A 25,486-nucleotide genomic window follows, 5' to 3' on the forward strand; every position below is an offset into this window, starting at 1 on the left:
AAATAATCCCAACGATCTGGCTTGGCAAAATAAAAAACCCCATTAAGAACGACCGCACTTTGATCTTCTATGGAAGAGCATCCAAAGCAGAATGAACTATGAACAGACACGAGGTCTGTTTATAAAGTAGGGGGGTTTCCATGACAGAGTGGGAAAAAACTCTACTGTATCCATCAGGTTAGTGCAATCACAGGTTTGAGAAGATACATGTCCAAAGAGGAAGCACACCAGACTCACATACAGATCCCAATCTTGGCCACTTTGAAGGTATATTAACAGGTGAATAACTGTAAATTATCCAACATATTCATGGATGTGAAAGATAATCCATTTTCTCGAGCTGATGCTTTTATTCTCTGTTTAATAGTAATCAGAAAAGTTGAGAAGTCCAAATTTTATTTCATGTGATACCTGTACCTGTTCTAAGATGATTATTCATGTCCTCTCTTATGGGTAAATTTACTAAACTGCGGGTTTGAAAAAGTGGAGATATTGCCTATAGCAACCAATCAGATTCTAACATTTATTAAGTACATTCTACAAAATGATAGCTAGTATGTGATTGGTTGCTATAGGAAACATCTCTTTTCAAACCTGCAGTTCAGTAAATATACCCCTTGGTGTTTCCTCATAATTGCTTCTGTGTTAGGACAAATAAGTCACTATCAACTCTCGATTGGGTTCATGTGACATATGTCCTCCTCGCCATTCCATAATGGCTATTTTATTCTTTTAGATCAGGGGTGGGGAACTTTTTTCTGCCAAGGGCCATTAGGTATTTATAATATCATTCATGGGCCATACAAACGTATAAACTTAAAAATTAGCTTACTAGATTTGGTCAAACATGTAATTAACTTACCCTTAATGTGATAGCTGTAACTGCTACTCTTTGGTGAGGTGTGAGATGTTAGCTGGTATTGATATTTTTTCTCCCCTTTGCCTCCCTTCTTTCATGCTGTGCCATTTTATGATGTTTTTTCTCCCCTTTGTCTCCCCTCTATCATGCCGTTTATTCTCCCTTATGTCTCCCCTATTTCATGATGTTTTTTCTCCCCTTTGTCTCCCCTCTTTCACGCTGCACCCATCATGCTGTTTTTTCTCCATGTAACTTACCTTTCGATTGCCTTCTTTAATGTCTTCTGTTTTATTTGTTAAGTTACTCTTTTTCTCTTCTCTGTTGTTCGAGGCTCGACTCTGTGCGCTCATCAGTGCAACTGTCGGGCGTGATGATGTCACAACCGACATTCAGTGCGCAGGTAGGAGGGGAAAGGCAGAGTAAGCCAGTCTGTCAGAGAGGTATTTTTTTTTTTTTTTTTTTTTAATTCCTTTTGGGCAGGCAGGGAAGAGGGTGATGGAAAATGAGGAAGCACTTCTCAGGCTTAGCGCCCCCTGCCTTACTTACCCTGCTGACCGGGTTCCACTGGCCCTGCTTGGCATGATTTTGCAGGCCTTATAGAGCCCGCCAGCTGGAAGTTTCCCACCCCTGTTTTAGATACTTTCTCTTTCAAAATTGTGTTTTTTTCTTCCTGTAATCTTTTTTTTTTTTTAAATATATATAAATCATCTTTAAATTTGGTTAGAATATTTTGCAGAAGATCAACCTGATCAAATTAATTTAATTACACCTGCCTTTTACGTGTGATTAATGGAAGGAGAACAAATTGACAATATTAGAACTGATATCAGTTTTAACTGTGGCATTGCATTTAGGCAGGATCAAAGTAATAAACTTTGTGGAGGCTAAGAATGTTGAACAGTCTCATACATTCAGACTTCACTAGACCTGAATGTTCAATCTTCCTAGAGGGCATACATATAACATCAGCAATCTCATCAACACAGACAGCAAACTACAGATCTCCTGCTCCTCTTAAACAATCAACTCATATATTTAGCCCATATATACCTATTTTACTTTACTTTAAGGCTGCTCTCTTTTGTGAGCCAAAGTACAGAGTTCATGGATATTAGTGGTTCATGGTGCAGAGTTTCAAGCTCCATGAAAATCTCACTTGTGTGATTCCTTTACTTGGTAGTTATAAAACATTTCCTAGAAATCTGTTGAGAGCACGAATGCCATCCATCAGAAAATGTACTCATACAAAAGATTTCCTCTAGATGCTAATATTTAAATTTTTATACATTTTAGGATTACATAAATAATGTATAGAATTTTCATTAAAAATATTGTATTTGTAAGAGTTTGCAACCATGGTTTAGAGTGTGACCGGTTGTCACGATTGTGAAAAAATAGTCATGATGGCACAACTGTACTATTGGCTTTTCCTCTGAGACACCACAACTCTCTGTGAAGCAAACTCCAAAGTAAAATGCTTATGGTGTTTAGAGATGCTCAGGCTCGATTTTCTGAAAACCGAACCACCACGAACATTGCCCATCCGAGTACCGAGCCAAGCCAGCTCGGTACTTTCCTGCTTCCTTGGATTTGAATTGAGGCAAAGAGTCATTGGTGCATCGTCAGATCTCGCAGGTTTTGGATTCCATAAGTACCTCCCTCCCCAGGAGATCCAGCGCCATTGCTCACACAGAAACAGCGGTACCAGTGTTCTTGTCACTCTCCATTCTCCAGTTACATTGCTTAGTGCCATTGCTCACACAGAAACAGGAAGGGTAGCAATGTTCAGTTCACTTGACAAAAATTTACTGAAAATGACTAGTAATTAATGTTATTGAGGTTAATAATAATGTAGGAACAAAAAAAGAGGCAAATTATGTGATTTTAGCATTTTTTAGAAATGTATCTTTAAAACAAAATACAGATCCAAAACCAAAACACATAAGGGCGGTTTTGCCAAAACCAAAAGACGAAGTTAATACAGATCCAAAACCAAAACCAAAACACAGCGGTGACTGAACATTCCTAATGGTGTTATATTTTTCTGACACAACTATAGTGTGTAGTAAGTACAAGCGTCTAGTAAGTACAAGATTTTGTATTAATATAAGGAACATAGGTATTAATGCAGTATAATAAATGTTGGGGGATCAGTTTTACCTTTCTGGACAACATTGCTCCTGTTTCCAGTGACAATTGCAGGGTTTATAGTAGGGGGTTTCCAAACGCTTTCAGGACAAAGTGGTTTATTACCGTGCAATAAGCCTGCAATTGCCACTTTTTTGTTGTCAAATTGTTTTACTTCAAATAACAAGTAAGTATGGGTCACAAAGTGTTGGTCATTCACATAGGTCCTCATTTAGAGTTGGGTGCATGACAATTTTTGTGGTGTACAATCATACACATATTTCTATACTCTACATGCCCACCAAAATGCTTCTTTAGGCCTTGAGCAGTTTAAAGGCGATGGACCATTTGAAAGTTAAGGACAGTAAGGGTAGGTTCCCATAAGTTTAGCACATCCCCTGTATATGTAACCTAATTAGACTTGTATGCATCCCTAGCTATGCCTCTTAGGAGGAATATCTTTTTTGGTAATGGAAGCCCGGTGTAAAAATACATGATGATGATGAGGATGTTGATAATGATGATGATGGTGATGATGAAGATAACACCAGCAACATCACCCAGCTGCTGTTGATAAGCTGCTTAATCCTACAAGGCTTCTGTTCCAAGCATGCTGAATGAGAACAGAGGAGGGATATTCAGACTCTGCAACACCTAACCTTCCCCACTATCTCACAATGGGAGGAGGAAAAGGAGCAGCAGTTTGTAAAAAAAAATGACTCACTTCGCTTGATGAAAGTGTATTTGCTTTACTTTGAATACATTGTTACCAGATGCTCAGTATATATGCATCCTTTTCTTTAACTTACATGTATACAGGAGAAAAATATTTATTGAGAAGATCTGTACACTGATAACATTGAAACACCAGATAATTTGGACATGAATCAATACATGTATGTATGGATGTATGAGGTTGGAATAAAAGAACACAATTTTACTGACACAATCAGTGTCTACCTGTCAGACCATTGTAATTGGACACCTTTTGCATGAACCTATATGAAACTATATTAACAAATATTGAATTACCTCACAAGTAAGTCTTAATAGAGGAGAAACAACAAATAATTGACATACTGCCAAATTTATTTCAGTTTCTGTAGTATACTGAAAAAATTGTGTTATATATATATATATATAGGGCCTGATTCATTAAGGAAAGGAAAGCCATTAAAAAGGAGTAACTTTGTCTCTTGCAAAACCATGTTGCATTGGAGGGGGAGGTAAATTTAAAATGTGATGGCAGATTTATAGTTGGTGTAGAGTATGTCCTAGTTCAACTTTAAATTTCAGTGTAAGCATAAAACTGTCAAGTATTTGTGTGCTAAATGAAAAAAACAGCCAGTATTTAACTTATGTGCAAAATAATAAACTAATTTGCATCCCTTGCATTGTAGGAGAAACCTTACTCCTTTTTGCCTTACTTTCATTAATGAATCAGGCCCATATTCTTCATATAATTATTATTTACTTGCTTATAAAAATTTCAGTGTCATCTCTTTGGGAAGCTGCAGCAGTGCCGAGCTCAATCAGAATAGTTTTTGTTTAAATGTTTTTTTGGGAAAAGACAATAGGGCACTCCCTCTTATAGTCAGTTGGTAACAGCTGCAATAGCTGTTTCTTCATTCTGTCCTCTGCACATCTTGTAAAGCGCTGATCTTGCTTGTATTGGTCATTGATGTTAAGTCTTATGTCTACTATGTCATTTGGTGTAAGTCTACACACTGGAACCAGCAAAAATATATAAAGAAAGCAGTACTAAATATTGCAATAATACATATCAATGTTATCAGATTAAAAAGCAGAATTTATGCAGACTCAATATCAGAGCAAGATGTTGCTTCACTATAGAGGGACTTAAATAAACTGCAGGATTGGGTGGCCAAATGGAATATGAGGTTTAACATAGATAAATGTAAGGTTATGCATTTAGGGTTCAAAAACAAGAACGCAATCTATAAATTAAATGGAATTAATTTAGGAGAAACTATAATGGAAAAGGATTTGGGAGTGCTCATAGACAGTAGACTTAGCAACAGTGCTCAATGTCAATCAGCAGCTGCAAGGGCAAATAAAGTATTGGCATGCATAAAAAGGGACATAGATGCAAGGGAAGACAGTGTAATTTTGCCACTGTATAAATCGTTGGTAAGACCTCATCTTGAATATGCAGTACAGTTCTGGACACCACTCTATAAAAAAGATAATTTGGAACTAGAAAGGGTTCGGAGAAGGGCGACAAAATCGATAAAGGGTATGGAGGCATTACGTTATGAGGAAAGATTAGCCAGTTTAGGCAGTTTAGGCATGTTTACTTTAAAAAAGAGGCGTCTAAGAGGAGATATGATTACTATGTACAAATACATTAAGGGTCAATACAGAGAACTTTCATGGGAACTTTTTACCCCAAGGACTATACACAGGACACGCGGTTACCCCCTAATGTTAGAGAAGAGGAAATTTCACAAGCTGCAAAGGAAGGGGTTCTTTACAATAAGGGCAGTTAAGATATGGAATTCATTTTCAGGGAAGGTTGTGATGGCAGATTCAATAGATATGTTTAAGAAAGGGTAAGACAAATTTTTAGTGGAAAAGTGTATCCATGGATACGTTAATTAAAATGGAGGATAGTAGTGGATATATTTAAAAATAGGACTGAAATATTGGGTCTGGGGGGATTTTCACAATTGAAAGAGATTGGCGGTTGCTTACTCTGGATCAATTTCAAATATAAGTGCAGGATCGCAGGAGATCCAAAATAGGTTGAACTTGATGGACTGGTGTCTTGTTTCAACCTCATCAACTATGTTACTATGTTACTATGTAAATAGAATTTACTTGTTGAAAACTATTTCATAGTATTCTCAGATGATAAAAAATTACAATACAAATAAAACAACATTCCTCAATATCAAAGAAAGGATAACATAAAGATAAAAATTTACCAAAAATGCTATTAAGCAGAAAAAAGATTACCGTATATACTCGAGTATAAGTCGACTCAAGTATAAGCCGAGGCACCTAATTTTACCACAAAAAACTGGGAAAACTTATTGACTCGAGTATAAGCCTAGGGTGGGAAATGTAGCAGCTACTGGTAATTTTTTTAGATTTATTCATTATTATGTTTTTTATTTACATCTGTATATGCATTTTTATTTTACAGATTTTTATATCATGTGTGTTTTTAATTGATTAGCTACTGAATGATTCATGTATTTTTTATCTGACTGGTTCTTTGGACATATGCACCTTTCTTTATTAAAAATTAATCCGTGGTATATTGCTATTTGTACAGATATACTGTTTGGCTTAAGTCGGAGGATAGGTGAACACTTTGAAATACACTGGGCTGATGCAAAACCCAGGCCTTTTGTGGCGCACACTGAATGTGCTTTGAAAATGACCTCAGCTGACTTCTAATGGATGGTAAAAATATGAATTGTGCTCTTCTTTTGCGCTCCTTCTACAGTGCAGCTGTAATATTTAAATTTCTCCAGGCTGTTATGGAGGTAGAAGCACCAGGTTTAGGCCCCAGTGGCAGGTTAGGTGAAGATTCATTCACATAAAACATTGTTTCCGCAAGTTCTCCTTTAAACAATACTAAAACTAAAGAAAAAAGATGTTCAATGTTGCTATATTAACAAATTATACATAGAGAATATTTCTTGGTACACAGAAGAAATTATTGAACTATTATTCCTTAAACACAGAGTTGATACTAAGCTAAATCTTTTTGGCATGCTATCTGTCCCCTATCTTGCAGAAAGCAGGCATGAAAACAACCAGATTCGGGTGCATATATAGTAAAAGCAGGACTGATTTTGAACGTGGTCTTGTAGGTGTGACACCCAGCATCAATTTAAAAAAAATAAATACACAGACCATTCAAAGTAAGGTATTCTGAATAATAATGTATTAGGAGAACCAGCTAATGCCATATCTGAAATTCACCCCCAAAGAATAGGGAAATGATCACGTTATGTTAATATTGGAGAGGGACGGAGGGAGAGAGAACAAACTAACCTGGTCTCCGTTCCCTCAACTCTTAAGTTCCACTGACAGGAAGTTCGGCATATGTGCCGAACTTCCTGTCGGTGGAACGCACATGCGTTCCACTGCGGAACTTAAGAGCTGAGGGAACGGAGACCAGGTAAGTTCACCCGTGTATAAGCCGAGGGGGGCTTTTTCAGCATAAAAAAATATGCTGAAAAACTCGGCTTATACACGAGTATATACGGTACATCATTTCTAAACATATTACAACCCTCTCAAATGCACTTACCAGGATTAAATGAAAGTGGAATTTCATGAGTACTCTAATCTGCTTTTCTTCCACTGGGTTTCTAATGCCACTGTGCTTCATGCACTATTGGTTGATCCTACTGTCACTGTCACATTTGTCAATTTACAACATGATGGTAAAGCAGTGGTCAGGGAACAGGGGTAAATTACCCTAAATGGGGTAAAAATGAAATTCCTGGGGGTAATGCTGCTGATTCACATGCTGTCAGTTAGATTGTAGACCCCTTTAAATGTGAAATTGCTGTTGTACCAGAAGAGCCTCAAGGGTTGGCAGAGGCACTTCTTGAGCTTCGATGCAACAATGAAGCACGTATTGCATTTCAAAACAAAGCAGATCTGTCATATTTTTGGATGTCAACAGCTGCAAAGGCATTCAAAATTGCACATGAAGAGGCAGTCAAAAAGTTGCGGCCTTTTGCAACAACCTACATATAAAAACAAAGCAGAGAAATCGATTGGATGTTGAAGACTGTCCAAATTGCTCTGACATCAAAATGCCCCAATATTGATGCTCTCGTATCAAAAATGAAGCAACATAATTTTTCCAAAACCTGAAGTTTTGAAGTTGAAGCTTTCAAAGAAATTTTGAATAGATTCAATAAAATTTTGAATTCCAATAATTAATAATATAAGATTTCCTTCCTATCAAATCAATGGGATAACTTCGGCGTATCTAAAAATATTTGGGGGTAAAAGATAAAAAGTTCCCTGACCCCTGTGGTAAAGAGAGAATCAATAAAAAACAGCGCCTTTCTTCATCTCTCTGCAAAATGCCAAGTATTGCTGTTCTGGCCGATCAGAACAGCTCTAGGATGGAACGTAAATCAGCTGGTCCTTTGTATGTGCTCCAGGCAATTATATCAGTTCCACAACATAGACCTAATCTTAAAGACTTGCCAGCTCCTAATATAGTCTAACTGCGGCTACTATGATTGCTCTAAACAGCCGAAGTTAGTCCATGTCTATTTGAAATATATAATCACGCGCATGACTGAAGGGGTGTGGACAACAGGAAAGTGCTCATCTAGTTTGACATTGACCAATAATTGATTATGATTGGCAAAATATGCCACATGGTGTTAATAACACATTTATTTGCTTAGTGGGAATTTGGGGAAAGCTGTTCACACATTCTGTTATGCTTATTTGGTTTCTTTTAGTTAGTTTGTTTCTTGTTGGTTGTTTTCTACAGTGGAGTCACATGGAAGACTGCAAGGGAGCCGCTGCTTTTTATATTCATCTTTGTGTTATTAGATGACAGTGAAGGCAAACAGTAGAAGTTCTGTTAACTGTACTGTGCTGTCTCACCCTGTATCGCGTTTCTGTCTGTCCCTGTACGGCGCTACGAACACCTAGTGGCGCCCTATAAATAAAAATTAATAATAATAATAATAATAGGAGGATAGTTTGCCAGTCAGCAAAGGTATACAATTAGTATTTGTGGTTCAACTAGATTATTTACTTCCAGTTAATATGATCCTCCTAAATACAGTACTATATAATATTACACAGGAAAAACCCTGCAATTCCAGGAAAGATTCTTCAAAACTTAAATGAGTTGTTTGCTTCTTTTAACGGCACAATTAATTCAGTCTCTAAACAGATATTTTTTAAAAGCATACATTGTAAAATTTGTTATAATATAGCTTCTTGTCCAAATTAGAAAGGCAAAGCATTTTATGTTCCATATACCTTGTATTTAATAAGGTGCACAAGTCCAATAGATTATAAAGAGTATTTTAAACAACCAAATCACTTAACTTTTCCATGGTGCTTAATGTCAAGATGTCAACATGTTCCATCAGCTTACACACTGTGAGCATAAAATATTGCTAATAGAAAGTGCCATTGCAGTTTATGAATAAGAAATGCAGCTGAAAAACATTACTACTACACAAAAAGGTGGCAGCATAGTCAAATTTATGAGACAAATATTTTTAGATATTGGCTGCTAGAAAAGTTGATTTGTGGTTGCTAGATTTTATTTGTTACCCTCATCTATTTTCAGACTTAATCAAATTTCTTTTTGACACTGGCTTTTATGTAATACATTCAACAACAAGAGAGGTGGTAACCTATCTGACCTTCTGGATTTTAAATATTTACATAAAGCTATTTACATGGCATGAAAGTAATTTATGCCATACATGATTTAGTAGTATAAATGGTCTAACTTACTCAAGTATTTCAAAGAAATTTGAGGTACATCTTTGCAATGTATTCTAATACTGGGAAAATATTTGCTCTACAAAACTCAATTTAAACTAAGGTCAATATTTCTATGACCTACATTTAAGTATTTCTAAGATTTTCATTATTTATTTCATTACTTTGTCATATTTCTCTATATATCTGATCTAGATACTAGATAGTATTTTATCTTACTATAAAATATATAGTATTCTTACATTTGTTCTAATTAAAAATGGGATTATCATTTTACATACAAGTCTCTCTTTCATGTTAAAGTTGTAAAATAAGACACAAGAATGAAAAATATGCACTTATACTCATCCCTTTTATGTTATATCAGAAAAAGATAAAACATGATAACAAGTACAGTTAGAAATAACTGTGCTCAAAATAGGGAAAAATAATTTCACTAAAATATATCAAACATTATATTATATCATTGTAATTATTATTGATTATATGACATTAATATTGATAATATGGAACTTCTCTGACATCATTGGGCTGCCCCTGCTTATCAAGCAACCAATCCACACTGTCCATTTCTGCATAGCAAGTCTGCCAAGCAACTGTGCATGCTGTAATAGCATGGCAAACTGCTGTAGATGAACAAAACATGGTGAACATGTTAAATTAAGTCTAAAAACTTCATTACTTCATGGATATTATTTACCTCAGTAATAAACAGTTTTATAACTATTGCTTTTAACCAATATTTCTATATTTTCTATGTATGCATACATTACAAACTTTGATGCTGGTGGAGAATTAATCAGAAGCTGTAATCATAGAGATTGTATCTTCTGATTCTCCCACTCACACCATTGCTTTCTGACACATGATCTATATATTAGCTCACTCCTGCATCCCCATATTCTATTTAACATGTGCTCAACTGTGACTATTGAAAAAGTAACCACTCTCTGCATCACGTAGGTGGTTCCAGAGTACACTTTCTCTGTCCTCATACAAATTTTGTTTCTTTATTGTTCATTATTTCAGTCTCAGGAACTTCTCTTTTCTTTGCTTATTTTTCTCTACTCTCTTAATCCCTCTACCTCTGAGCTCAAGCACAATTAGTCTGGATTTGACTCTTGTAGAGCTTGCACATCTCAAGCGTTCTGCACCCAGAGACTTTTTCTTCTTTCCACACCACTTACTATGGTGTGAACCTCTTAAACGTGTATGACAAACAGCACAAAATTTGCACTTAATCACACCATGATCACCTTTTTAAATAAAGGAGTGAGGGTAGCATTTTATTACTTAGCACTGGAACAATTCACTGAAAATTAAGCCCCATTTGGAGAGTTAAATGATCACGTATATCACTGTCGTATTGTCATATAGAAGTTGTTTGTTTTTTATAACATGCTGCTGTATGGGGACAAGATTAACAAAGCAAAGCCCCAGACTCACCTTGTGCTTTGTCTTACTGAAACCACCTGTTGTTTTGTGGAGAACTCTTAAGTAAACTAGGTAAAGTTTAATAACCACTTTGCACTTGTGGACATTTCCATCAACTCTGGATATAGTGGAAAAACTTGTGGCCTCAACCTAGTGTTGGACGTGCTACCAATCCCACCTGGAGGTGGTGAGGACAGAGAAAACCTAATGATTCCAGTCTGGCCCTATTCAACCCTACCTTCCCCAATTTGGTGCCAGTAGTGGGTGAGACAGACTAATGACCCCAGCCAAGTGCTTGTAACCCTGTCCACCTTCCCCTGGTGGAGTGGAGAGCAAAACTATAATCTCTAGAGGTAGCATCGAATGCCTCCTTGGGTATGGGTAGGCATTGTCAGCTGTAGCCTTTGCCTGTTGTAACCTTTGACACCCATGTGTTTGTTCCTTTCCCTTTAGATTGCAAGCTATAGTGAGCATTGCCTTCTTCCCTCCTGTTCTCATTACCTATAACTTATGCTCACCAGCTACACTGCACACCTCCTCATTGGGCTTTCTGTCCACTGACACCACTCATTTATTGTCTTTGCACCTCTTTCAGAGGCTCTAAAACTGTTAGTTGCACCCACACTATTGGGCACAAATTTCAGCCATCGCTGAATATGCTCCTCGAACCAAGTAGGTGTGTTGAGAGATGTTGCATTAATTGTTTATTGTATTGTACTGTTATATCATGTACTCTCTTGTTCTTTTCACTCTGGACGATGCTGTGGACCTCATGTGGTTCCCTAAAAATAAAGGTTAATAATAATAATAATAATAATAATAATAATAATAACAAGCCTGATAAATGTTGGGACTTACAGTTCCACAACAGCTGCAGAACCCCATTTTGCTAAATTCAGCACAATTAAATATATAAACATATAAAAGTTATAAAACAAAATCTTTATTACACTCCAAAGTTAGTTACTGACACTCATGATTTGATTGATGTCCTTGAGTGAACTCGTAATCCAAAACTGAACAAAGTAAGCAGTCCTCAAAAAAAGAAAACTTACTTTTTTTCATTTAATCTGTCTTAATTGAAATATGCAAAAAAAAATAAAAGAAAAAATATCATCCCATATCTTATATTGTGTTCTAGGATTACACAGACTTAGTGCATGAAAGTTCAATCACAGAGTAGCATTAAAATGTCAACATTTTTCCAACCACTTCTCATGTATTTCATAGTTTGCAGATATCAATAAAAACTGCACTTTAGTGAAACATATAGGTTTGGAAACAATAGAAACAATTAATATATTTTTTTATTCAGAATTATTTTTGTAATATATCTTGTCATACAGTATATATATAAAAAACTGCATTTTTTATATTTTATAAAATCATAATTCCAAAAGCTGTTATCAATGATTTCTATTTAAATAACATTCAACTATTTCGCTTTATGGCTCCATGACTCTAAAAGCAAGAAACTTTTGTTACTCAGAATGCATTACTTTTACATCTGCTCAAACAAAGGTCGGGTAAAATATATGCTTTGAAGCTTCAATAGTCTTAGAATATTACATTTTAGATAAAAAAAAGTTTTCAGGTGTATTTTATAACTAACACAGACTATGGCATTTTTTGCCATCTTTTTAGCTGATACGGTTTATTAGAAATAAATTATTAATGCACAGTATTTGCTGAAGGTGCATAGATTTCTAATTTTCTTGGGAAGACTTTTTAAAATGCTGGTTTATTTGCATACTGCAATTTTCTTGTGGTTGTAAAACCATCCTGCTAAGTTGTTAAGAAGTAAGTTTTATTTAGAAGCTGATAAAATATAATGAGATTACTATGTTATTAGCATAAATATAGAATATGACTACTGTACTTCTCAATCAGTAAGTAGATCTGAGAGTTTATAACAGGCACAAGCTAAATCTGCATGGAAATTGACTACAAAGACAAAAGCTTATATTAACATATTATTTAAATAGCAGTGAAACAGTATATTCAATACTGTATACTATAGACTATATACTGGAAACACTGAAAAGCACAGTGCAGTTAGAAAAGAGCAGAACATTGGCTTACAATATTTAGTCTTGTAAAATAGTTTGTTTTTACCACATATTTAAAATGAAATAAAAAAAATATTAGTGGTATTTTAAAATATCGATACACAATACAGGTATCCTACTCTATGAGGTAAATTCAGCTGTGAGATTCTGCGATGTGCCTCCGGAACAGTCCGCGGACACACATCATGTCAGAGTTTTTTCTCAAATCTTCACTCATTTTCTTTCATGTTCAATAGAGATGTGAGGAGAAAATGAGCAGAGATTCTGCACCCTATTGACCGGCAATTTGAGAAGCCGGACATCGAGGCGTTATTTCTTATTGTTAACTGGTGTGCAAGCCTCACATGTGTTTTCTTATATTGTGATACACTTAAATCATTTAAATTATTGGAACCCTCTTATAGCACAAAGTTTAGCCTGAGAAAAAAAAGTGCATTAAAATTAGAGATGTTCACTGACTTCCGTGTTCTGGTTTTTGTTTTGATTTTGGATATGGATTAACTTTGTGTTTTGGTTTTGGTTTTGGCAAAACCACCCTTGCGTGTTTTGGATCCCTATTTTTTCTAAAATCCCTATTATTTTTTTCTAAAATCACATAATTTTGCTCTTTTTTTCCCTACATTATTATTAACCTCAATAACACTAATTTCAAGTCATTTGCAGTCAATTTTGACCAGCTCACAGGTCACAATATTATTTTCATACACTTTCAAACAAAGACTGCAGCAACCTGGCTGGATGATAAGTGACAGAGCGATGACACAAACACATGGCAGTTCATAGCACATCTGGGAAGCATTGCCACACAGCAGTGGAGAGAAGAAAATTGGTGGATCTTCAACCCAGAAGACCAAGAAGAAGACTACTAGTAGTTTACAACAGTTGACTGCTAAACAATCCTTTGCAAGGGGAAGCAAGTATGGCAACTTTAAACCAACCACACAGCGGATCACAGGCGCCATGGCGACTATACTAGTATTAGGTCTGCGTCCAATATCCACCATTAATGCAGCAGGAAAAAGACAGTTAACTGAGGTCCTGTGTCCCTGTTACCAAATTACATCTCAACACCATTTTACTAGACAGAGAATTTCTCACCTGTGCCAGGATGTTACAAAAGAGAAAATTATTGGGCTACAAAATGCCATTCTACCTACTGTACACTTAACCACAGATATGGGGACAAGCGGAATTGGGAAAACTGAAGATTATATGACTGTGACAGCCCACTGGGTTGGTAAATCTCCTTCAGCAGCAGGAACAGACAACAATCAGGAACATCTATCAAACAACACCAGGGAGTAAATGTATCAAGCTAAGAGTTTTTCGGCGGGTTTGAAAAACCAATCAGATTCTAGGTGTCATTTATTTAGTACATGCTACAAAATGACAGCTAGAATCTGATTGGTTGCTATAGGCAACATCTCCACTTTTCAAACCCGCCGGAAAACTCTCAGCTTGATACATTTACCCCCAGATCTTTCAGAGGAAGGCTACTATGTGTATCATCTTCTTCACTAAGAGTCTTATTATTATTATCATACATTTGTAAGGCACCACAGTGCTCCACAGCGCCGGACAGTAGGGAAGACAAGGACATACATAAAACAGGACATACGTAAAACAAGAACAGACAAGGCAGACAAAATTAATGGAGACATGAAAACAAAGGGTATGGATGACCATGCTCATTAGAGAGCTTACATTCTAAAGGGAAGATGGCACAACCGAAACAAGATGAGCGAGTGTGGCTCAGAGTGGATATTTGTGAGGGTACATTAGTGTGAATAGTGTTATCGAGGCTAAGGTCACTTCTAAAAAAGAGATGGGATTTCAAAGAGCATCTAAAGATTTGAAGGCTGTGGGAAAGTCTGATTGATCATCATAGAGAATTCCATAAGTACAATGCAACTGCAGATTTAGAACAAAACTGCCAGCCCTATTATTTCTATTTCAGCAATGACAACTAGAAATGGAGAAATGGAGCTCTCCTGTTTCTGCGTGAGCTATAACTCAGTAGAATGTCACTTGAGAATTTAGAGAACACTGCTGCCCCTCCTCTTTCTTTTATATCTATGACGCTTCCCAACTGCACTAGAGACTGCCAAGAACCGTGCTACCCCTTCTGTGTCTCTATGCGAAATGGCGATGGATCGCCGTGGAGGGCGGTACTTATAGAATCCAAAACTCGCAAGATCCAACAAAGTAACAATTATGTTTTGCCTTATTTTCAATTTTGAGGGTACTGGAAAGTACTGGATCTGCTAAGTTTGGGTGGCCTCGGTTCTCAGAGAACCAAGCCTGAGCATCTCTAATTAAAATATATTACTTCCATTCCTTAGGAAGCACACCTGACGCACACTACAAACCATCTTAGTTTTAAACCATTGAGCCTAGATAGATTGCTTAGTGCACTTTAAGGTGAATTGTGTAGCAGAAAAGTCAGAAATGAAATCACTGCTTTGTTTAGCCTCATGTGTGGCTTACATTATACATGAGAGTGAGAGGATATTAGAATTACTTTTATTACATGCTGCAATTGTGTATGTTGAACATTTGTTTAATACATTGCTTGGAATGTGCCTAGAGATATGCAGCTCTGAGCTTTTTCAGATTAAAAAAGACCACAGCAAGGAATGCCCAGATAATGTGTCCTCTTCACCCTTGGTCTCATTACATTTATCTTGCCTTGCAAAATTATATCTCTTCTGCACTGCTCCATAAGTGAGGTGCCTACTCTGTACTTTGCTATAAATTGTTTTATTCGATCCAAATACTTCAGCTGCTCCTCTGCAAAAATTACCATTTTGCTCTGCATACTACTTTGGTGTAAACCTAGGTAGGTACATTTGCACATATCGGAGTGCACAATTGGTCCAAAGTTGTCCATTTTATACTAAGTAAATAAACTTCAGTGTCTTTAAAACACCATTCTCGATTTTCTTAGTTTTTTTGCATATTTTTTGCATATTTAAAAAGATAGAGCAGTTCACTGCAGGATCGCAGGAGATCCAAAATAGGTTGAACTAGATGAACTGGTGTCTTTTTTCAACCTCATCATCTATGTTACTATGTTACTTAACAAAATACTAAATTGTTTTGTGTAGCAAAAGCACATGCACACCTTAAAATGTTTCTTGGTGAATATAACAGAATATGTAATTATGTCTAAACATCAGTGGTGTATGAGCCATGGGTTCATGGTGTGCAATGCACCTGGCCCATGAGTCAGGAGTGCCCAGCACTAACCCCTTAACTCATAGGCCCACCCTGCACCCATGGGATGGTCACCACTTGTTGCCTTTATCCAGAAGGGTGCACTGTCTGGTCCTCTTCTTGATGAAGTGAAAGAATTGAAGTGTCCCGGTCATGTGATGCAGCTACTAGCAGTGGATCCAAGGCACCTCATCCGTGCCTTGTAAGGGGAGACTTTTATGGGCCTTTTGTTTTGTTCTTGACTATTTTCTCTTGTCGCTTTGAGCACATGTTAGTGCTTGTTTATACTCTATTGATGATTTTGTATTCTGACATCAGTTCTTTTAAATTACTCTGGATTGGTATTAGATTTCTCATCAAAGTACTATCATTATATATCTGCTCCCTCTCCCTGTAGTATCCGACATTGCCTCCTCCACCATTATTAATCTATACACTAACTTCTGTTACTGTAAATACATAAAAGTCAAGGCAAAAGTGGTTGGGGGCAATAGAATGCAAATGTGTATATTGGTTCTAACAGAAAAAGAGCTGCTATAGGTGAAAACCATAAACAGTCTGGTTTGCAATGTTCAAAGAAAGGGTTCTGGATAAGCTGACATTACAAACCATTTCTGTATGGAGTAAGGCATGGTCCCTTAAAATGATACAGTTTGAGGTATATCAAATTTTTCAAGAAGTTGTTCAAAACATCTGTAAAAGAATCTTTTAGAAACCTGAATGTTAGTGTGACTTTTGTCTTTGGTAGAGACATGTAGCGATTGGGTGTTGCAATATGTTTTACAAAAAAACTTTATATTTGTAATGTTCCAATAAATAAACATTATTATAGTAGTAAATTATGTTTGACACACACTCAATACATTTAAGAAAAAAAGTTTATAATAGCTTCCCTTTAAATCTACAGCTAAACTACTATTAGCCATGCTTGGAGATACTAGAGTTATAGTGTTACTTGTTTAATGTTATGTACTGTTCTACCTTTTACTATTTATACCCTGTACAGTGCTGTGGAAATCTTGTGGCACCTTATAAATAAAAATTAATAATAATTAATAATAATAATACTATACTGAGGTTTTCCAATCTGACATACTATTAAACCAGAACTACGTCAGTTGTCCAGTCAGTAATATGATTATTACCGTTCATTTATAAAGCGCCACAAAAGTCCATAGCATCATACAATAGGAGTAGAACAAAACAACAACAATTGCTGAAAACAAAATGGGGGAAAGAAACAAGCTGCAGGGTATCAGCATAAGAAAAACCAGTGTGCTGGAACGATAGCACAATGTTAGTAAACAGTGTACTAATGTAAGCTTCTCAAGGTTGTTGAGCCCTGTATGAACCACCATTACTGCCACCAGCGGGAGTTATTACCTCAGAAACACCCATGGTTCTACTACTTGGTTGAATGATGCTGTCAGATATGAACCATGAAGGTAAAATAAAGTTTTAAGTTCACATTACACTGCAGCTCTGTTAAAACCTAAACTATTGCCTTGTCGCCAGTAAAGACAGTTGCAGCTCTTCTCATACCTTTTGAACACTTTCCTACTGGGAGCTGGCACTGGTCTAAATAGAGACATCACTGGCCCTACCCCATGTATAAATCAATCCCCAGCATGCATTTCTGCAAAGCAAGTCTGCTGAGCTATCAGTAACTGTCTGTCCACTATGTAAGAAAAATAAACTCTCTGCTACCATAGCAACCAGCTGCAAAGATGTGGAAGGTAGCACGGTGGGCTTATTTAAATAAGTTTAAATTCTCCAGTTATTTTATGTATGTTATTCCGCTTGGTAATACACAGATTTTGACATATATTAATGTCCAATTGTCATTTTATCTGCTCACTAATTCTTTAAAAAGCAGTTACAATTCTTCATTTAGTGCCACTCACATATACACAAGAGAATTCACAAAGTTTTAAAAAAGTTGTTTCAATCTTTTGAGTAACTGAAGACACAGTTCTTTTGTTCTATTACATTTGTTGCATCAAATGAGAGACTCTTCCAATATCCATATAATTTTTTTTATGCAGAAAGAGAGATTTAGAATCCATAAAAATATTTATTTTGTCACAGAATACAGTTGTTTTCAAAGATTCCAAAATCAAAGAAGATTATTATTAATAATAATAATAATAATAATAATAATAATAATAATAATAACAGTAAAAATAATAATAATGTGATTAAAATTAAAATATTTTTTTTTTTTTGTGGAATACAGCTTATTTATTAAGACTACATATATATTGGCGTTTCACCTCGATACTTGTTTGGACCTATTAAGGTCTGTTATTTTTTCATGATTGACATCTATTTGCAGTGCTAGTCGGACCATTATTTAACATATTTCGAATAGGGTTATATCTATGCATATATATGCACTCAGTATTGTGTATGCCCCTATATTTTATATGTTTTTTATATGTTTGTTATGTGTTTATTTACATGTTTTTATGAGTGAATAAATTGTTATATTTTAATATTGCCTTGGATATTATTTTTGGTTAATCATGAATTGATATACACCTGGGGGTAAATGTATCAATATGCGGGTTCTTCAACACCCACGTGTTCAGCCTCTTCCGCGATTAAATTTCAAGCGGCGCTGCATTGTAAAGGGAAGTTAACCCTTTACAATGCAGCGCCGCTTGAAATTTAATCGCGGAAGAGGCTGAACACGCTGGTGTTGAAGAACCCGCATATTGATACATTTACCCCCTGATGTACTTTCCTTTCAGCGCTGTACACACCCATTTTTTCCTTTAGTATCCACCTGAGCAGACTTCGAGGCCCATCCTGACTCTGAATCCATGACATAAAATCCCGACCAATCATCTACCAGCCATTACTGCACTAAACTATGGCAACCTAACAAAACATACACTGATTCTTTTAGGCAGCAGATGTCCACTCTCCCTCATTTGGATTACTAACTGTAACCTGCCCTGCAAAAACTGGCACCCCATAACTTCCAAAGGGGGTGTGTTACTAACATGAGGGAGAGTTCTCCATTGCCATCAGAAGGCATCATTGATGGCTGCTGATTGGCCAAAACTAGGTTCCAAACTCTGGTGACCATTTAAAGCCTAACAAGACCCCAAAATAGCTGCTGTACAAAACAAATAATCTCTTCCTCCGTAAGTTGCACCCCATCTGATCTATACAAGTGAGTGCATTTAAACTTAATTGTGTGGTGTAACAAAACTGTTCCTACCACCCCTGCCAAAAACTTACCAATGGCCAGGTTCACATTAGAATGGGCCTTATCAATGTGAGCTGGACTAATAGCCACACTCCATACCGTTCTGGGAATAATATCACACTAAATCAAGTGAATACCAGGCCAGTGAGCAATTATCATGACCAGACTTAATCAGGTCCAAACCTCTAAGCTTCCCAAAAGTATTAGCACTAAAATGAAAATCTAGTACCTCATGAGCCGCAAACATGGCTTCATACATGAACAGGGTTCTCAACAATAACGCCCATGCATCCCCCTAATGCCTAACCATCTAATGCCTGTTGCCCCTGGAAAGAAGGACTAATTAGAAGCTGAAGCAGTCTTACTGGCCTAATATACCAAAGAAGGCTCCACAATCCACACCATCATGGGGTCCCAATGAAAACCTGAAACATGAAAAAATGACATGTTGAAGTAAAGCATCACAAACCATGCACATTCACAATGGCACCAAATGAGCAGCTAAATACAGCAGGTCTGGCAGGGGGAAAGGAATAACAGGGTGACCCATATGAAACTATAAAAAACATTGAATCAATCAGGCCCTTCATTCTGAAGAAAAATTAAGCAAATCCCTCTATGCCCTTTTAAGAAAAGGTGAGCATTGCACTAAAATTGGTCATCCTAGCAATGCACCAAATGAGCAGCTAAATACAGCAGGCCTAGCAGGGGGAAAGGACTAACAAGGTGACCAATATGGAGATAAAACAATAAAAACCTTGGAGGACCACAAGTCAATAAGGCCCTTCCTTCTGAGAAAAAATTAAGCTAATCTCTACAAGCTCTCTCAATAAAAAGGCAATCATTACACATTGGTCATCCCAGCAAGGGAAGAAGAAGCCTTAACATTCCTTATTACGCAGCCTGATATATTTATTGTAGCAACTAGATTTCCATCTACCCAGCTTCATAATATTTTGAACGAAACTACCCTCCTCAGCTGGAACCGTAGCAGCGCCTATGCTAAAGGTATGAGTAACATAGTCTGCCCAACTAAGCCATAGCCTACCTAAGCATCTATTAAAGACTGTCTGGAACTGGTATTTAGTCAGGGGAGCCCCATCTAAGGGCATGATTCTTGAAGGCACTCATATTAAGTACAACATGTTTTGTTTGTTGTCTCTTCCTTTCTACCCCACATTATCTGTCAACTGACAGCACAACAATGTCAGCAAGCAGCATCTCTTTCTGTCCCCAGGCTTAAAGTATTAGCTCTTTGGAACAGGGACGTCTGCAGTCACTTCCTATAGAATGTTTCATATTGTGCAATAGTGTGCCGCGAAATTCAGGGAAGGGTTTAGGTGTGCCAAGGGTGAGAATAGGTTGCAGCGCACTGGTCTACTGAACATAAAAAAAAAACATTTTTACAGTTGTTCCTGTTTGCAAACATGTTTTAGCATGCATACAAGACTGTCATCACTAGAACTCAGAACTTAGACTAGCTATGCAGTTGGAGCAAGAGATATGGCAGAAAAACAAGTAACTTTATGATTCCTGGAGCTTGAGTAAGACGCGGCTGCATACGCTTGATTTTTGTATGCCCTTACTGTAAATAGACTACATCAAAATGCCCCTTCCCCACTCTGTTAAATCCCTGAAATTGTAAGCAGTAGTAAGTGTCCTTTGCGCTCAAAGACAGAGTGGATAGGACTGCGTTTACTTATGTAAGCTCTGGTTCTGGGCATGTGGGAAGTGATTTTATGCATGATATGCTCATAATTGGCAGATAAGTCCTACATGTCTACACCAAGTCCCAGCAGTAGCCGGTCTCTTTTCCTTATAAACACAAGCTAATTGCACTGGGCAAACCAACTTATTCTCTCTCCTCACCAATGTAAGCCAAAACACTCTACCGAGTTGATCAGTTTTTGATCTGTGGATTTAACAAACCAAACTATACCCATTAAAAACAGTAAATCCATACAGTGTGAAAACTTAGAGGACGCTGCCAATTCCGAATATCCTGAAAAAAGCTACTGAAAAAGCGAAGCTAAATAAGCAAACTTCAAATGCATCAGAAGCAACCAGAGCCACTGTTTCAATTAGTTTCACTAAGCGATTCCCATCCACTGGCCCCATCCTATCCTCCACTACCAGTGTAAGACTGACCCAGCCTTTTAAGGGCTTGTTGACCGTAAAATTCTGAGTGAGTTAAGTTTGCCCTACAATTGTAGAAAGAACAAAATACCAACCAATGTTGAAACCATAGAGGCCTTGGACCTAACTGACGAAAACCAATCCCAGACAATTGCCAAAACCCACGGTTCCTGTGTCTTACCTTATTGTCCACTTAAATTACAGAACAATCCCCATTAATTTCATACCACCCTATAGCTCTTCAAAGTAGTGGGGTCTAATGCCCAACTGTGATGAAAGTTTTGTCGCTTCCAATAGGCATTGTCCAATGCTATTATTGTGGTTCCAATGCACACAGAAATTTAATAGCAAAAGATAGCAGGATTTACAGGATTTAATCATAAAAGTGTCGAAGTCAGCAAATTGGACAAAGTCATTTTAATTAAAGTCGAGCAAACTTGGTTGTCTTTGTCTTAAAAGATGCGTACGGTACGCTACGGTGTACAAGGGCACGCTACGGCGTGAAAGGGCGTACGCAGCTACTACAGGTGACAGCAACAGTATTTGGTCTTTTACCATACATTCGCACAAACACGCATACTTGTAAAATAGTACACATTAATGGTAGTTGCAACTCATAGTCAGTTATGTCGAAATATAGTAGTATTTATGTTTTATATTAAAGTTATATGCATATTAGTGAAATATATGGAACAGGTTGAAGGAATCATATCATGTGTGGTATCATAATAAACCTCTTAACATTTGCTACTGTTTGGTTCACTCTGCGAAGGAATCGCAGAGTGCATACGCAAGTTATGAATGATAGGGAATTATGGACTACTTAAGACTAAGGAATCTTGGCGGGAAGAGCAGAGCATACCCCCTGGAAAGACGACCCCCTCCTTTGGATTCTTTAGTATGAACTAGCCAATGATGACAACTCCTTGGACATTACTGAAACCTGGACCAATAGAAGCAAGCTATACCATCTCCATTGTATTACTGTATTTCTGTGTGCATATAAGCAGCAGCTTCTCATCTAGTGTGCAGAAATCTTGTCCCCAGACTTCAGGATTGAATGACTGCACACTGGATCCAGAGCGCCTGCGATAAGTAACGGCTGTATTTATTATCACTTCGCTTGAACATATTATACTACTTTATGCGAATAAATCTTTGTACGTTGGAAACACAAATCGAGGTTCGACAATCGTTATTGGTTAGCGACAATACGCACTTAACAATTTGGGGGCTCGTGAGCTTTGGAGGTTTCGTTGCCGATGATATGCAAGACCAACGGATTTCGGTTCCGCAACAAAGGGTGGAGACGCGTCATATACGGGTAAGAACGCAATGTGTTCAAAACCTGAATTTTACTCTGTGTTGTGAAACCGAATGTCCGTTTTGCATTGTCTAGGGCACGCTAACTAGAACCTAGGGACAAAAGAGAAAACTGTTTATTTTTACTGTCATTGTGCGTTTTAACTGTATTGCATTGCTTAGCGTATGTGTATTTCCTGCTGTGCGTACGCGCACTTCCGGTAGATTTTCCACGTGGTTAAACAATCGATTTGATAGTTATACATGCATAGTATAAATCCTTTGTGAAAGACTCTGAAACATTATTACTATTGTTGGGAACATTGTTGATTTTCTGCGCAGAAAACTAAGGTGTATGTGTTTGGTGATTGTATGATTTTGAAGTGAAAGTTGATTTACTGTCAAAAAGACAGGGATATCGGTTGCCGTTTGACGAGGCGGGCTGGACAACCGAGGTAGTATACAAGGCAGGTATACTGGCAGCAAAAGCCCTGTTTGAAAAGAGAACAGTTAAAAAGCTTTTGGAAACTTTCTCCCCAAGGGCAATCACAAGGTTTAGCGATAGTTAGTATTGCTAAGCAGTGCGATCGGACCGCATGGTCTTGCAACCGTGCTTGTGACTTGGGTTGAACGGCTGGAGGAATTACGCTGGTACAAACGGGTATAAAAATTCCGGTACTACCAGTTCAGTAATACTCAACAGATTTTGTGGAGAGCCAGGATATCGAGGAGCTGATATTTCCGTTGTCCATAGTGATATTTCTGTGTTAGGAGGTGTGTGGGCGTAGCCTGTGAAACCGTCCACGGATAAAAAAAATCTCTAGTAAGTTCTGTTTGAAAGGAGAACAGGTAAAAAGTCTTTTTGCGTAGCGTTGAGAAATAGGTTGTTTTCACAATGGGTGCGAAGCAAACGCTAGAGATGGTTGATGTTGTGCTGCTTAAGGAAGGACCGCTGGGGTCAGCTAGGTACCTTATGTTTAAGAAATATGGTGCATACGCAACTGCGTATTGCGACACGTGGGTCAAGATGACCAAAGATTGTGATAGGCCTTTCCCAACAATAGGAAGTTTTAATTCAGAGGTACTAAATAATGTAAAAGATAAAGTGTGGTTGATTAAATCAACAAAAGTGAGAAATAGACATAATGATTGTTTAAAATTGTGGTAAATGGAAGGTAACACGTGGCAGAGCAGCGAATGCACAGCGGAAGTAGGCGTGGCAAAAAGCGCGCACGGCGGAAGTAGCCGTTGATAAGCGTGGCAAACTCAGCGCAAGAGCGCCCCCGCCACCTTATGTGGCGGGAGGGGTAAGTACAGCCATTACTAAAACTGAAAAAAGAGAAATTGCTAAGTTGTGTCCTGTTTTGGGTCAGTTCAAAAGAAGTGTATCAGAAGATGAACCCACTGTGATTTCGGCCATTGCTCATGCTGTTAATATGCTACAGGTTCAGTGTAAGTATGGGAAAGGAGCAATGGCTGAGATAGGTGAAAGTAGTGTGATCACTAGGAGTGATAGCGTCCTAAATCTTGAAACAACGAATCCTGTAGTGACTTCTGAAACCAGTGAACCAGTGGGTGCGTACCCAGTCCGCACAATATCAGTTCCCAATGGGAAACCGGATAAGGATGGTGTAGTTCCTTTAAGAAATGTTACAATGCATTTTCCTTGGACTAGATCAGAGTTACGTTCCATTATGACTGAATTCCCAGATCCTAGAAAGGAGGTGGCTAAATGTCAGAAATTTGTTAAGGACTTAGGAAATGCCCACGAACCAACCAATAAGGATTGGCGTGTAGTGTTGAGGGCGTGTCTTCCTCCCAATACTGACATACAAAAATTTGTTAAAGATTGTTTGTTGGATGAAGATGACACCTTGACTGATGAGATTAACCAAGAAAATATAGAACAAATTTTCAAACATTTAGCCATCTATTTTCCAGTAGTGGTAAATTGGAGTAAGATTTTCACCATTAAGCAAAAGGATAGTGAAACAGCAGCGGACCATTTTTCTAGGGCGCTAGCACCAATGACACACTTTACCGGAGTAACTAACATAAGAGAGGATCCACATCACAGGGAAGTAGCTGTAGGAGTGTTAATGGATGGTCTTAGGGAAAATTTAAAAACCAGAGTACAAACCTCATTACCTAATTGGAGAGGTATCACAGTAGACTCTCTTAGGGAGTCTGCTGTGGAACATGACAAAAATATCTTTAGAAAGAAAGAAGAGAAAGGTGATAGGTTGATTACGGTGAGTATTCAGGCTTTAGAAGGAATACACACACAACCACAAACATACCAAGCATACAACTCAAGTAAAAAGGTAATGGTATGTTTTCGTTGTCAGAAAGAGGGACACATAAGGAGATTCTGTCCAGAAGCAAGGAAAGAAACATCAAGGGGGCAATCATATAGGTATCCTCCACGGAGAAACACACATAGGCAAGAGAACACACAGCTACCCGCGCATATTACAGCAGCAAATGCTGCGTGGGAAAATGATAGTCAGCGCTAGGGGTCAGGTCATACCTGTAATCTACAGCCAGTGAGGTTAACTGAGAGTCAGAGTGAAGAACCAACAATGATAGTTGACATAGCTCGTAGGAAACAAACCTTTTATTGTAGATACAGGGGAGGCCAGATCTGTGATA

The sequence above is a fragment of the Mixophyes fleayi genome, chromosome 1, assembly GCF_038048845.1.
Source record: "Mixophyes fleayi isolate aMixFle1 chromosome 1, aMixFle1.hap1, whole genome shotgun sequence".
Lineage (NCBI taxonomy): Eukaryota > Metazoa > Chordata > Amphibia > Anura > Limnodynastidae > Mixophyes > Mixophyes fleayi.